A 14969-nucleotide genomic window follows, 5' to 3' on the forward strand; every position below is an offset into this window, starting at 1 on the left:
TATTTTGTGTATTTTCCTTGTTTTTGATTTTTTCCTTTGTTTTTATCTTATTTTTAACTATATTTTATATCTTTTTATTTTTACTTTGCTTCTTTGTTGTTTAGTATTTTTTCCTTTATTTTCATCTTTCTTTTGTTTTTACATTAATTTTTTAATTTTTGTGTGTTTGTTCCCTTTTTTAGTTTGCTATGTGTGTTTGATTTGCCTTTGGTTTTCTGATTTAATTAGTTTAGTTTTTCTGTTTGTTTTCTTATTGGGGTTTGTTTATTGTTTTTGTTCTCTCTTCTTTTTTTTGTTTCTCTCTTTTTTTATCTTTTCTTTTTGTGTGTGTGTGTGAGATTCCTGTGTGTTTTTGCCTGTTTAGTTTTGCTTTTACCATTTCTCTTGGAGTGTTGTTTGTCAGTTAATTTTCTTCTTTCTTTTCATTTTTTCCCTTTCTTCTGTGCCATAAAGCTAGCAGGGTCTTGGTGCTCTAGCCAGGGGTCAGGCCTGAGTATCTGAGGTGGGAGAGCTGAGTCCAGGAAAATGGACCACCAGAGAACTCCTGATCCCATGGAATATTAATTGGTGAGACCTCTCCCTGAGGTCTCCATTTAAACACTAAGACCTGGCTTCACCCAAAGGCCAGCAAGCTCCAGTGATGGACACTTCACGCCAAGCAACTAGCAAGACAGGAACTCAAACCCATCCATTAGCAGACAGGCTGCCTAAAGCCATACTAATCTCACAGACACCAGAAAACACACCACCAGATGAGGTCCTGTCCATCAGAAGAACAAGATCCAGCTCCACACACTAGAACACAGGAACCTGTCCCACCCACCAAGAAGTTTACACAAGCTCTGGACCAAGTCCAACCACTTCAGACAGACACCAAAAGTAAGAGGAACTGTGGCCCTGCAGCCTGCAGAAAGGAGACACCAAACACAATAACTTAAGCAAAATGAGAATACATAGAAATATGCAGCAGATGAAGGAACAAGGTAAAAACCCACAAGACCAGACAAATGAAGAGAAAATAGGCAGTCTATCTGAAAAAGAATTGAGAGGAAAGATAGTAAGGATGATCCAAAATCTCAGAAACAGAATGGAGAAAATAAAAGAAACATTTAACAAAGACATAGGAGAAATAAAGAGCAAACATTGATGAACAACACAATAACTGAAATTAAAAATACTCTAGAAGGAATCAATAGCATAATAACTGATGCAGAATAATGCATAAGTGAGCTGGAAGACAGAATGGTGGAAATAACTACTGCAGAGCAGAATAAAGAAAAAAGAATGAAAAGAGAGGAAGACAGTCTCGGAGATGTCTGGGACAACATTAAGTGCACCAACATTTGAATTATAGGGGTCCCAGAAGAAGAAGAGAAAGAGAAAGTGTCTGAGAAAATATTTGAAGAGATTATAGTTGAAAACTCCCTAATATGGGAAAGGAAATAGTCAATAAAATCCAGGAAGCACAGAGAGTCCCATACAGCATAAACCAAAGGAACAAGATGCCGAGACACAGATTAATCAAAATAACAAAAATTAAATACAAAGAAAAAATACTAAAAACAGCAAGGGAAAGCAACAAATAACATACAAGGGAATCCCCTAAGGTTATCAGCTGATTTTTCAGCATAAACTCTTCAGTACAGAAGGGAGTGGCAGGATATAGCTAAAGTTAGGAAAGGGAAACAATTATAAACAAGACTTCACTATCCAGCAGGGATCTCATGCAGATTTGATGAAGAAATCAAAAGATGTACAGACAAGCCAAAACTAAAAGAATTCACCACAAACAAAGCAGCTCTACAACAAATGCTAAAGGAATTTCTCTAAGTGGGAAATACAAGAGGATAAAAGGACCTACAACAAAAAAACCCAAAACAATTATGAAAATAGTAATAAGAACATACATATTGATAATTACCTTAAATGTGAATGGATTAAATGCTCCAACCAAAAGACATACACTGGCTGAATGGAAACAAAAACAAGACCCATATATATGCTGTCTACAAGAGACACACTACAGACCTAGGAACACATACCGACTGAAAGTGAGGGAATGGAAAAATATATTCCATGCAAATGGAAATCAAAAGAAAGCTGGAGTAGCAATAGTCATATTAGACAAAGTAGACTTTAAAAGAAAGACTATTACAAGAGACAAAAAAGGACACTACATGTTTAAGGGATCAATCCAAGAAGAAGATATAACAACTGAAAATATTTATGAACCTGACATAGGATCACCTCAATTCATGAGGCAAATGTTAACAAGCATAAATGGGGAAATCAAGAGTAACACAATAATAGTTGGGGACTTTAACACTACACTTTCACCAATGGACAGATCATTCAAAATGAAAATAAATAAGGAAACACAAGCTTTAAAAGACACAGACAAAATTCACTTAATTGATATTTATAGACATTCTATTACAAAACAACAGAATACACTTTCTTCTCACATACCCATGGAACATTCTTCAGGATAGATTATATCTTGGGTCACAAATCAAACCTCAGTAAATTTAAGAAAATAGAAATTGTATCAGGTATCTTTTCCAACCATAATGCTATGAGACTAGTTATCAATTACAGGAAAAAATTTAAAAAATCCGTAAAAATACAAACACATAGAGGCTAAACAATATGCTACTAAATAACCAAGATATCATTGAAGAAATCAAAGAGGAAATAAAAAAAATCTAGAGACAAATAACAATGAAAATAGGACCACCCAAAACCTATGGGATGCAGCAAAAGCAGTTCTAAGAGGGAATTTTATAGCAATACCTCTAGAAACAAGAAAAATCTCAAATAGAAAACCTATCTTTACACCTAAAGCAACTAGAGAAAGAAGAACAAACAAAACCCAAAGTTAGTAGAAGGAAAGATATCATAAAGATCAGAGCAGAAATAAATGAAATGGAAACAAAGAAAACAATAGTAAAGATCAATAAAACTAAAAGCTGGTTATTTGAAAAGATAAATAAAATTGCTAAACATTTAACCAGATTCATCAAGAAAAAGAGGGCAAGGACTCAAGTCAATAAAATTAGAAATGAAAATGGAGAATTTACAAAAGACAATGCAGAAATACAAAGCATCATAAGAGACTACTACAAGAAACTACATGCCAATAAAATGGACAACCTGGAAGAAATGGAAATATTCTTAGAAAGGTATAACCTTCCAAGACTCAACCAGGAAGAAATAGAAAATATGAACAGACAAATCACAAGTAATGAAATTGAAACTGTGATTTAAAATCTTCCAACAAACAAAAGTCCAGGACCAGGTGGCTTCACAGGTGACTTCTATCAGTAATTTAGAAAAGAGCTAACACCCATCTTTCTCAAACTGTTCTGAAAACTTGCAGAGGAAGAAATACTTCCCAACACATTCTACAAGGCCACCATCATCCTGATACCAAAATCAGACAAAGATATTACAAAAGAAGAAAATTACAGACCAATATCACTGATAAATATAGGTGCAAAAATCCTCAACAAAATACTAGCAAACAGAATCCAACAACACATTAAAAGGATCATATACAATAACAAAGTAAGATTGATCTCAGGGATATACAGATTCTTCAATATACACAAATTAATCAATGTGATACACCATATTAAAAAATTGAAGAATAAAAATCATGTGAACAGCTCAATAGATGCAGAAAAATTTTGACAAAATTCAACATACATTTATGGTTAAAACTCTTCAGAAATTGGGCCTAGAGGGAACCTACCTCAACATAATAAAGGCTATATATGACAAACCCACAATAAACATCATTCTCAATGGTGAAAAACTGAAAGCATTTCCTCTAAGATTAGTGACAAGATAAGGATGTCTACGCTTGCCACTATTACTCAACATAGTTTTGGAATTCCTAGCCACAGCAGTCAGAGAAGAAAAAGAAATGAAAAGAATACAAATTACAAAAGAAGTAAAATTGTCACTGTTTGCAGATGACATGATACTATACATAGAAAACCCTAAAGATGCCACCTGAAAACTACTAGATTTCATCAGTGAATTTGGTAAGGTTGCAGGATAAAAAGTTAATGTCCTGGGCTTCCCTGGTGGTGCAGTGGTTGAGAGTCCACCTGCCAATGCAGGGAACATGGGTTCGTGACCCTGTCCAGGAAGATCCCACATGCTGCAGAGCAGCTAGGCCCGTGAGCCATGGCCACTGAGCCTGCACGTCCAGAGCCTGTGCTCTGCAATGGGAGAGGCCACAATAGTGACAGGCCCGCATACAGCAAAAAATAAAAATAAAAATGTTAATGCCCAGAAATCTCTTGCATTCCTATACACTAACAACAAAAGATCAGAAAGATAAATTAAGGAAACAACCCCATTCACCATTGCAACAAAAAAGAATAAAGTACCCTGGAATGAACCTAAATAAGGAGGTAAAAACCTGTACTCAGAAAACTATAAGACACTGATTAAATAAATCAAAGATGACACAAACAGATGGAGAGATATACTAAGTTCTTGGATTGGAAGAATCAATATTGTGAAAATGACTATACTACCCAAAACAAGCTACAGAAACGAAATCCTTATCAAATTGTCAGTGTCATTTTTCACAGAAGTAGAACAGAAAAGAATCTTAAAATTTGTATGGAGACACAAAAACCCTGAATAGCCAAAGCAAACTTGAGAAAGGAAAACAGAGCTGAAGGAATCAGGCTCCCTGACTTCAGACTTTACTACAAATCTACAGTAATCAAGACAGTATGGTATTGGCACAAAAACAGAAACATGGATCAACAGAACAGGATAGAAAGCCCAGAGATAAACCCACACACCTGTGGTCAACTAATCTATGACAAAGGAGGCAAGAATATACAATAGAGTAAAGCCATCTCTTCAATAAGTGGTGCTGGGAAAACTGGACAGCTACATATAAAAGAATGAAATTAGAACATTACTTAACACCATACACAAAAATAAACTCAAAATGGATTAAAGACCTAAATGTAAGGCCAGACACTATAAAACTCTTAGAGGAAAACATAGGCAGAACACTACAGGACATAAATTGCAGCAAGAACTTTTTTGACCCACCTCTTAGACTCATAAAAATAAAAACAAAAATAAACAAATGGACCAAATGAAAATAAATGCTTTTGCACAGCAATGGAAACCATAAAAAGACAATCCTCAGAATGGGAGAAAATATTTGCAAACAAAGCAACTGACAAGGGATTAATCTCCAAAATATACAAGGAGCTCATGCAGCTCAATATCCAAAAAAAAAAAAAAAATCAAAAATGAGTGGAAGACCTAAATAAACATTTCTCCAAAGAAGATATACAGATGACCAATATGTTCAACATCACTAATTATTAGAGAAATGCAAATCAAAACTACCATGACATATCACCTCACACTGATGGGCATCATCAAAAAATCTACAAACAATAAATGCTGGAGAGGGTGTGGAGAAAAGGAAACCCTCTTGCCCTGTTGGTGGGAATGTAAATTGGTGCAGCCACTGTGGAGAACTGTATGGAGGTTCCTTAAAGAACTAAAAATACAACTACCATATGACCTCACAATCCTACAAATGGGCATATACCCAGAGAAAACCATAATTCAAAAAGATACATGCACCCCAATGTTCACTGCAGCACTATTTAAATAGCCAGATCATGGAAGTGACCTAAATGTCTATTGACAGATGTATGGAAAAGAAGATGTCATACATATGTACAATTGAACGTTAGCCATAAAAAGGAACAAAATGGGGTCATTTGTAGAGATGTGGATGGGCCTAGAGACTGTCATACAGAGTGAATTAAATCAGAAAGAGGAAAACAAACATCATATATTAATGCATATATGTGGAATCTAGAAAAATGGTTCAGATGAACTGCTTTGCAAGGTAGAAATAGAGACACAGATGTAGAGAGCAAATGTATGGAAACTAAGGGGGGAAGGGGCAGTGGGATGAATTTGGATACTGGGATTGACATATATACACAAATGTATTTAAAATAGATAACTAATGAGAACCTGCTGTATAGTAAGGGAACTTCACTTTTCTGTATAGTTGAAACTAACACAACATTGTGTTAGTTTCAAATCAGCAATACCCCAATAAAAATAAAAGAAAAGAAGAAAAGATTGTGTTTGCTTCATCAATTGGTTCACTCTTTTGCTATCTTTGATACAGGAACTTGACTAGTTAACATCTCAATTATCCTTAATAGATGTTTGAAAACCACTTGGTGAATTCAATTAAGTAATTAATATCTGTCAGGTACTATTTAAATTTTTGTTAAAACAAGCAGATTTTTTAAAAGATGACCTATATTGTCTGAATTTCATTTCATGGACTCTCTTATGCTCTAAAAAATAAAAATAAAACAGGTAAACCTCAAAATTTTATTTGATCACCCTAAGCAAACAATTACATTATTTAAGATTATAAGTTAAAAATTATCTTTCCATGACATTTAGCCTCAAGGAAATTCATTATAATTTTACTTATAACATTGAAAAGTTGAAAAGAATCACATTATCAGAAATAAACAATTGATTAAATAACATGACTTCCTTGTGTTCCATTATTTACTAATATAAAAGATGAAAATTCAATGGCATGAAAAATGTTAAGGATGTAATATAACGCAAAAAAATACAAAAGAGCATGATGGGATAGAGGGCAATATTTTACATAATACATTGTTAGAAGAAAAAAATTCTGAGTTATTTAAGTTTATGTAGTTGGCACCTCATAAGTGCTAAACCCAATGTCCAGCATTTGTGGTCTTAAAAGGTGGGAAAAGGGAGTTATTAGAAGTCTCCAATCTTCTATAACAAATTATGAAGCTAGTATATCATAGCGAAAAGTAACAAATATTTGTATAGTTGTTACTAATAGTCATGTAATCATTTATTTAAGCATTTGAAAATTACTGTTTTCTATATTGTATAAAAGAGGGAACTAAATCTGAGACATGCTACCAAACATGGCAAAAGTCTCCTGACAGTAAAATCGGAGCCTAGAGTTAAATTTGCAGAAAGCAGCAATTGAAAAACAAAGATCCGCATGCAAGGAGACCCTCATAAAGATATCAGCTGATTTTTCAGTGGAAAATTTGCAGGCTAGAAGGGAGTGGCATGATATATTCAACATACTAAAATGGAAAAGTCTGAAACCTAGGATACTCTACCCAGCAAGCTTATCATTCAGAATTGAAGGAGAGATCAAAACTTCTCAGACAAGAAAAAAACTTAAATAGTTTGTCAATAGTAAATTGATCCTAGGAGAAGTGTTAAAGCATCTTCTCTATGTGGAAAAGAAAAAGCTACAACAAAAAGTAAGAATTTTTAGAAAGTGAAATATCCCACTGGTAAAGGCAAATAGATAATAAAGGCTCAGGATTAACCACTTAAATTAGCTAGTACAAGGATTAAAAGACAAAAATTATAAAAATCGACTATAACTATAATAAATAGTCAAGGAATTAAAAGAAAGTTGCAAAATATGACAACAAAGACACAAAATGTAATGTAGGGGAATAAAAAATGTAGATATTTTAGGATGTGTTTGAACTTTGATGAGTATCAACTTAAAACATGTTATAGGTTAGTTATATAGTTATAGGTTAACATATGTGAACCCCATAGTAACAACAAATCAAAAAACCACAATAGATAAACAAAACCTAGAGAGAAAGGAACACAAGCATACTGTTAAAGAAAGTAATCAAACCACAAGGGAATAAACTAAAATAATAAAAGAATTAAGAAGAACTACATAAACAATCAGAAAACAAATAATAAAATGGCTATACATACCTATCAATAATCGTTTTAAATATCAATGGACTAAATTTTCCAATCAAAATCTATAGGATAGCTAATTGAATGACTTTAAAACAAAGTCTATAACAAAAAACAAAAAAGGGCATTATATAATGACAAAGGGATCAACACAAGAAGAGGATATAACAATTGTTAACATATATGCACCCAGTACAGGAGCACCTAAATTTATAAAGCAAATATGCATAGACATAATGGAAGAAATTGGCAATTATACATTAACAGTAGGTGACTTTAACACCCCACTTACATCAAGGGACAAATCAAATGGCACAGAAAGTTAATAAGGAGGAGTGGGACTTCCCTGGTGTCACAGTGGTTAAGAATCTGCCTGCCAATGCAGGGAAATGAGTTTGATCCCTGTTCCAGGAAAATCTCACATGCCATGAAGCAACAAAGCCTGTGTGCCACAACAACTGAACCTGTGCTCTAGAGCCTGCAAACCATAAATACTAAACCTGTGTGCTACAGCTACTGAAACCCATTTGCTGAGAGCCCGTGTTCCACAACAAGACAAGCCACCGCAATGAGAAGCCTGTACACTGCAATGAAGAGTAACCCCTGTTCGCTGCAACTAGAGAAAGGCTGCATGCACAATGAAGACCCAACGCAGTGAAAAATAAACATATAAAAATGAATAAATTTATACAAAAAAATAAGGAGCAGTGGTCTTAAATGACACATTAGACCAATTGGACTTGATAGATATCTACAAGACATTCCATCCCAAAACAGCAGAATACACATTCTTTTCAAGTGCACAAGAAATCTTCATGAGGATAAATCACATGCTAGGTCACAAAACAAGTTTCAACAAATGTAAGAGGATAGAGATTATATCAAGCATTTTTTCCAAACACAATGGTATGAAACCAGAAATCAATCAGAGAAAGTAAAATGGGAAAAGAACAAACACGTGGAGACTAAACAACATGTTACTAAAAAACCAATGGGTCAATGAATAAATCAAACATAAAATCAGAAAATTCCTTGAGACAAATGAAGATAAAAACAAAAATTTCCATAATCTATGGGAGGCAGCAAAAGCAGTTTTAAGAAGAAAGTTTATAGTGATACAGGCCTACCTCAAAAAACAAGAAAAATCTTAAATAAACAACCTCACTTACCATTTAAAGGAATTAGAAAAAGAATAACAAAGGCCAAAGTCAGTAGAAGGAAGGAAACAATAAAAATTAGGTTATATCTAGAGACCCCCTCAAAAATTGAAAGAATCAGTGAAACCAAGAGCTGATTATTTTTTCACAAGAGAAACAAAACTGATAAATCTTTAGCCAGTCTCATCAAGAAATAAAGATAGGGTCCAACTAAACAAAACAAGAAATGAAAGAGGAGAAATAACAAATGATATCACAGAGATACAAACAATTATGAAAATATTACCAAAAATATCTATATGCCAAAATAACTAGACAACATAGAAGAAATGAACAAACTTCTAGAAACATACAATTTTCCAGGACAGAATCAGGAAGAAATAGACAATCAAACAGATTGAACACTAGTAGTGAAATTGAATTACTAGTCAAAAATCTCTCAACAAACAGAAATCAAGGACTGGATGGCTTCACAGAGGAATTCCACCAAAGCACGAGAAGAGCTAAAACCTATCCTTCTCAAACTATTCCAAAAAAATGAAGAAGGAACACATCTAGATTTATTCTGTGAGACCACCATTATCCTATTACTAAAAGCAAAGACCTAACAAAAACAAATAAATAAAAACCATGTTAATATTTCTAACAAATGTAAATGCAAAATCCTCAACAAAATTTTAGTGGTCATCATCTGAAGATAGAAAGTTGTTGATAATTGAAAAAAGCCTGTTTATCCCAGTATTGTATATGTATACTCCTGGTATTCAAAAGACATGTTGATATTACTTCTTGGATGTTTCCTGAACTTTTGATCCCATGGTTCTTCAACAGTAATAGCCAGGGGCAGGGGCAAGCTCTCTAACTATTTCTCTCTACTTTTATGTCCCCACCCATCTGAGGGTCCCATTCAACTCTTGGTATCTATCCCTCCATATCCTTTGCAATATATAACTATGTCTTTACCCCTCTGGTTTGGTTCCCACCAACCTTCCACAGCATGTCTGCATCCTATTTAACCTACCATTCTTTATGCCTCACTTCCTCCATCCTTAAAGTCTCACTGCCAGGTCCTTCTTCCTGACATTTAACTTATCCTGATCTCATTGTTCCTTTATTATTATTTCAGCCCCTACCTCTATTGTCTTCCCTAAAGATTCTGAGCTCAAAAGAGCCCTGTGCTTAGGGTTTAATGCTCTGTGGTTGCTGTTGTGAAATTCTTAATAATTTAAGTTTTGCATTGGTATTTTCTAAGTGGAGTCTGAAGACACCATGGAGTATGCACCAGGGGCTTGGGGCCTCCATTCCTGGGCAGGCAGAAACTCTCCTGCCACCATCATGAGACCTATTCCGGGCTACGTACATCCCCACACCTTGGTAGCTCAGACCCAACAAGGCCTTTTCTCCCTGCTCTGACCCAGGGGCCACACTCCCCTGCCTAAGCATGTGTGTGGTCAGGGTTAGGGTAATATTAGTGCACCACTTCTAGTCTTTTTTGGAGGAAGTCATTCAGAGGACATGACTTCTGTTTGACCAGCAAACTGGAACCAGGCAATTGGAGACACCCCCACCCCTCTTCTGTCCTTAGAATGTATGTTCTGTATGATGCCATAAGAGACCTTAAATAAAATGGCACAAATAATGGCTCTATTTTCTGCTTTTGTAGCATTCTTTCAGTCACCAGACATCCAAAATGCCTAGGTAGAGGCCATTTTGCCTTTTGAAACAAGTTGGTGGCCCTGATGATCTCTGAGTTGACTACACAATAGCTTTTCCCTTTTGAAGAATATTTTTTTCAGGTATTCAGTCCTGTCAAATCCAAGAAGTCCTACAGTCTTCCTTCATTTTGCCCCATTTCCCCCTTCAGTTAAAGGTGGCAGTGTTTCCATTCATATAATCCCACAAATACTTTATTAAGTGGTTTTGAGCCACATTCTTACTCTACTTTACAAATTAAGCTGTCTTACTTTTTGCAATGTAGATAGACTAAGAATTTTCCAAGTCTTCAAGTTCTGGTTCTATTTTTCCTTAACAATTCCTTCTTCAATTTATTCTCTTTTTACAGATTTTACTTTAAGAAGTCAAGACAAACAAACCACTCTGTCAACAATTTTCTTAGCTATATTTTTAACTAAATAGTCTCATTTCATCACCCATAAGTTCTACCTTCCACAAAACACAAGAATACAGATCAGCCAAATTCATTGCCACTTTATAACAAGAATTTTCTTTTCTCCAGTTTCCAGTGATATCTTCCTCATTTCCACTGCAGTCTTCACCAGAATCACACTTAAAGTCCATATTTTTAGTATGCACTCAAACCCATTTCCCAGTTCCAAAGTAACTTCCACATGTTAGATATTTGATAAAGCACCACCCCACTTTTTAATACCACAACTTGAGATGGCATAACAAAACACCATAGACTGGGTAGCTTAAGCAATAGAAATTTATTTTCTCATGATTCTGGATTGTGGAAATCCTAAGTCAGTGTGCCAGCATGGTTGGGTTCTGGTGAGAGTTCTTTTCCTGGCTTGCAGAGGCCATCTTCTCACTGTATCCTCACATGACAGAGAGAGAGATAGACAGAGATAGAGAGAGAGCTTAGTTAGTTAGTTAGTTGGTGTTTCTTCTTATAAGACCACTAAGTCAATCAGAAGGACCCCACCATCATGACCTTATCTGAACCTAATTATCTTCTCAAAGACCTAGGTAGATACTTTGTTGAAATATATTATATTCATTTTGGGTGTACAAAAGTTTTTCTAGATTATACTATAATTAATGTTATTACAAAATAATGGCTATATTGCCTGATACTGTACAATACATCCTCGTTGATTAGTTTATACATGGTAGTTTATGTCTTTTAATCTCATACCACTATCTTGCCCTCCACTTTCCTCTCCCCACTGATAACTTCTAGTTTGTTCTCTATAACTGTGAATCTGTCTCTCTTTTGGTATGTATTTTTTTTTAAGGTTTCCAACATAAGGGATAATATAGAGTAGTTGTCTTTTTCTGTCTGACTTATTTCACTAGGCATAATAACCTCCAGGCCCATCCATGTTGTAGCAAATGGCAAAATGTTATTCTACATTATGGCTGATTAGTATTCCATTGTATATATACACCACATATTCTTTATCAGTTCTTCTGTTGATGGGAACTTAGGTGGCTTCCATATATTGGCTATTGTAAATAATGCTGCTGAACATTAGGGTGCACATTTCTTTTTGAACTAGCATTTTCATTTTTTTCTGGATATACACCCAACAGTGGAATTGCTGAATCATAGATCTATTTTTATTTTTTTGAGGAATATCCATACTGTTTTCCAAAGTGGCTGAACCAATGTACATTTCCACCAATAGTGCACTGGGTTTTTAAAATATTTTTCTTCACATCCTCACCATTTGTTATTTATAGACTTTTTGTCTATAGCCATTCTGACAGGTGTGAGGTGATACCTCATTGGAGTTTTGCATTTGTCTAATAATTAGCAATGCTGAACATCTTTTCATGTTCCTGTTGGCTATCTGTATGTCTCCTTTGGGAAAATGTCTATTCAAGTCTTCTGCCCATTCCATCCAACAGCTGAATGCATATTCTTTTCAAGTGCACACTGAACTCTCTCCAGAGCAGATTGCATGCTAGGCCACAGAAAGGTCTCAGCAAATTTAAGAGGATAGAAATTATATCAAGCATATTTTCAGACCACAACAGTATGAAACTAGAAATCAGTTACAGTAAGAAAAGTGCGCTGAATTTTTCTTGTGTCTATAAATACAAAATAAGATTTCAAATAAATATACTTTATATTCTGCATAGCACAGTACCCCCAGAGAATTGTTTATATTCTCCCCCACCATCTAAACCAAACAAAAACTGAAAAATCGAAAGCAAATATGATCTTAGCACAAATAACTGACAAAATATTCCACTTTTTACCCTATTGTTAATTACAGTGTTCATGAACACTGAGCCTATATGCACATCTGCTGACTCCCTTTGCATGGACAGTTCATTACTCTTCCTAGTGAATCAGGGGGTAGTTGTTAGATTGTTTGCACATATGAACTCCTTAGAAATCCAGTCCCACTCCTTTATATATAGGATAATACATTTATTTGATCCTCCTATTATTCACTCAATTAGATTGGTTTTGATTATTCATTTAACTTAGCAATAGCTAATGTACTATAAGTTTATGCTTGGGTTTGGAGAAATTCTTTTCTGTGAAGACACAGATAGTGAATGTGAGTCTCAGATTGTTCAAGTTTCCACACGCATTGTTTGTTCATATGGAGGAAGATTGCCATATATATATATATATATATATATATATATATATATGTATGTGTATATATATATATATATATATATATATATAGCAGCCTCCAAACTTTTAAACGTCTTTATAAATCCTTAATTTTTTCTTTTCTACTTTTTACTTGAGGGAAACATTAGTTCAATTTTTAAAAATTCACAATTTTCATAATGGTTTCATTCTGAGACACAAGCTATATAAGAAAGTGTTTAATGAAGTCAACTGTTTACATTTTAATTCTGCCTCCTTGATATACATCTTGAGGATTTGTGATTGCCATGTCCAAGCTCACACTGCTTCCTTCAAGAGACGAGGTGTTGGGGCAAGAAATAGTGACTTTATTCAGAAAGCCAGTAGACTGAGAAGGTGGTGCACTAGTGTCCTGAAGAAACAACTTACCCATGTTAGAATATAGGTTTATTTTATAGTAAAATGGAAGGGGTGTGGTTGGTTGATGCAAATTTCTTGGTACTGGCCAGACCTGAGAGAGGATGTGATAATCCTTTTTTCTTGCAGCTGTCCATGTAAGTCTGTTCACAATGTTTATTCTATGTTTTGTGACTTTTTATCTCTCTATGAATAAAAAGTATTATACCTTTAAAGGTCAAGCCTGGGCATGTATATCTCAGGCTATAGACAACATTTCTTTACAAAAGTGCAGAGCCAGCATGACTAAGCACAAGCAGCAGGTTAGGGGAGAAATGGTTAGAACTAAAGGAACAGATCCAATAAGGAGTCAGTTTTTTTCTTCTCTGACACAGTTCCCCACTCTCAATGTCCATTTCACAATCTTGTGGGAAAGGAGCGATGACTGCTCTGGCTAATTCCTGCTGAAGGGAGATGATGAGGGATTGGAATGGAATTGATCAACTTGGGACTAGAAATATTCCAAGTCCCAGACTGGGCATAAAAATGTTTGTTTACGGCCGTATCGCAACACTTAGACACCACTTGAACATACACAGAAACTTCAGCTCTTGGTATGAGGATCCCCTGGATGCTTTGCCTTGTATCTATATCCAAACTTGGAGATAACTTGATTAAAGTACTCCTTCCAAACAAGTGGCTGTCACCAGTGTAGTGAAACAAAAGAGAAGTGCATAAGTCTTCATTACTTATGTGGTAAGAGGCTTGGCTCAAAACAGCAACTTAAGACGTTCTAATGAGGCACAAGACTAAATCTGCTTTTTTTCATTCTGTCTGGTTTCTGGTGGAGTGAGTTTATTTTGGGTGTGGTGAATCCATGTTTTTATCCAGGCTAGCTAATTTGACAGAGGAGTGAGTGCTCAGCAGCACCTCCTATGGTCCTGTCCATGCATTGGCAAGTTGATGTTCAGGTCTTTTTTCTCTCCAGTTTTGATGAGGACTCGATCACCAGGCTGGAATGGGTGCAGGACCACATCAGCTGGTTAAGCAGACCTATTAAAAGCAAACTCCTGAAAAGAAGTTAGTATAGTGCTGGCAACTGCCAAGTCCTTTAAGACGTCTACAGATTCTTCTGCCCAGCAGACACTTAGAAGCCATCTCTTAGTTTTACTGACCATTTTTTTCTTTATTTTTCTTGGACTTTATTCCATTTATTTCTGCTCTTATATTATTTCCTTTCTTCTACTAACTTTGGGTTTTGTTTCTCTTTTTCTTACCCCTTTAGGTTTAAAGTTAGGTTGTTTATT

This window comes from Pseudorca crassidens, chromosome 13 (assembly GCF_039906515.1).
Source record: "Pseudorca crassidens isolate mPseCra1 chromosome 13, mPseCra1.hap1, whole genome shotgun sequence".
Lineage (NCBI taxonomy): Eukaryota > Metazoa > Chordata > Mammalia > Artiodactyla > Delphinidae > Pseudorca > Pseudorca crassidens.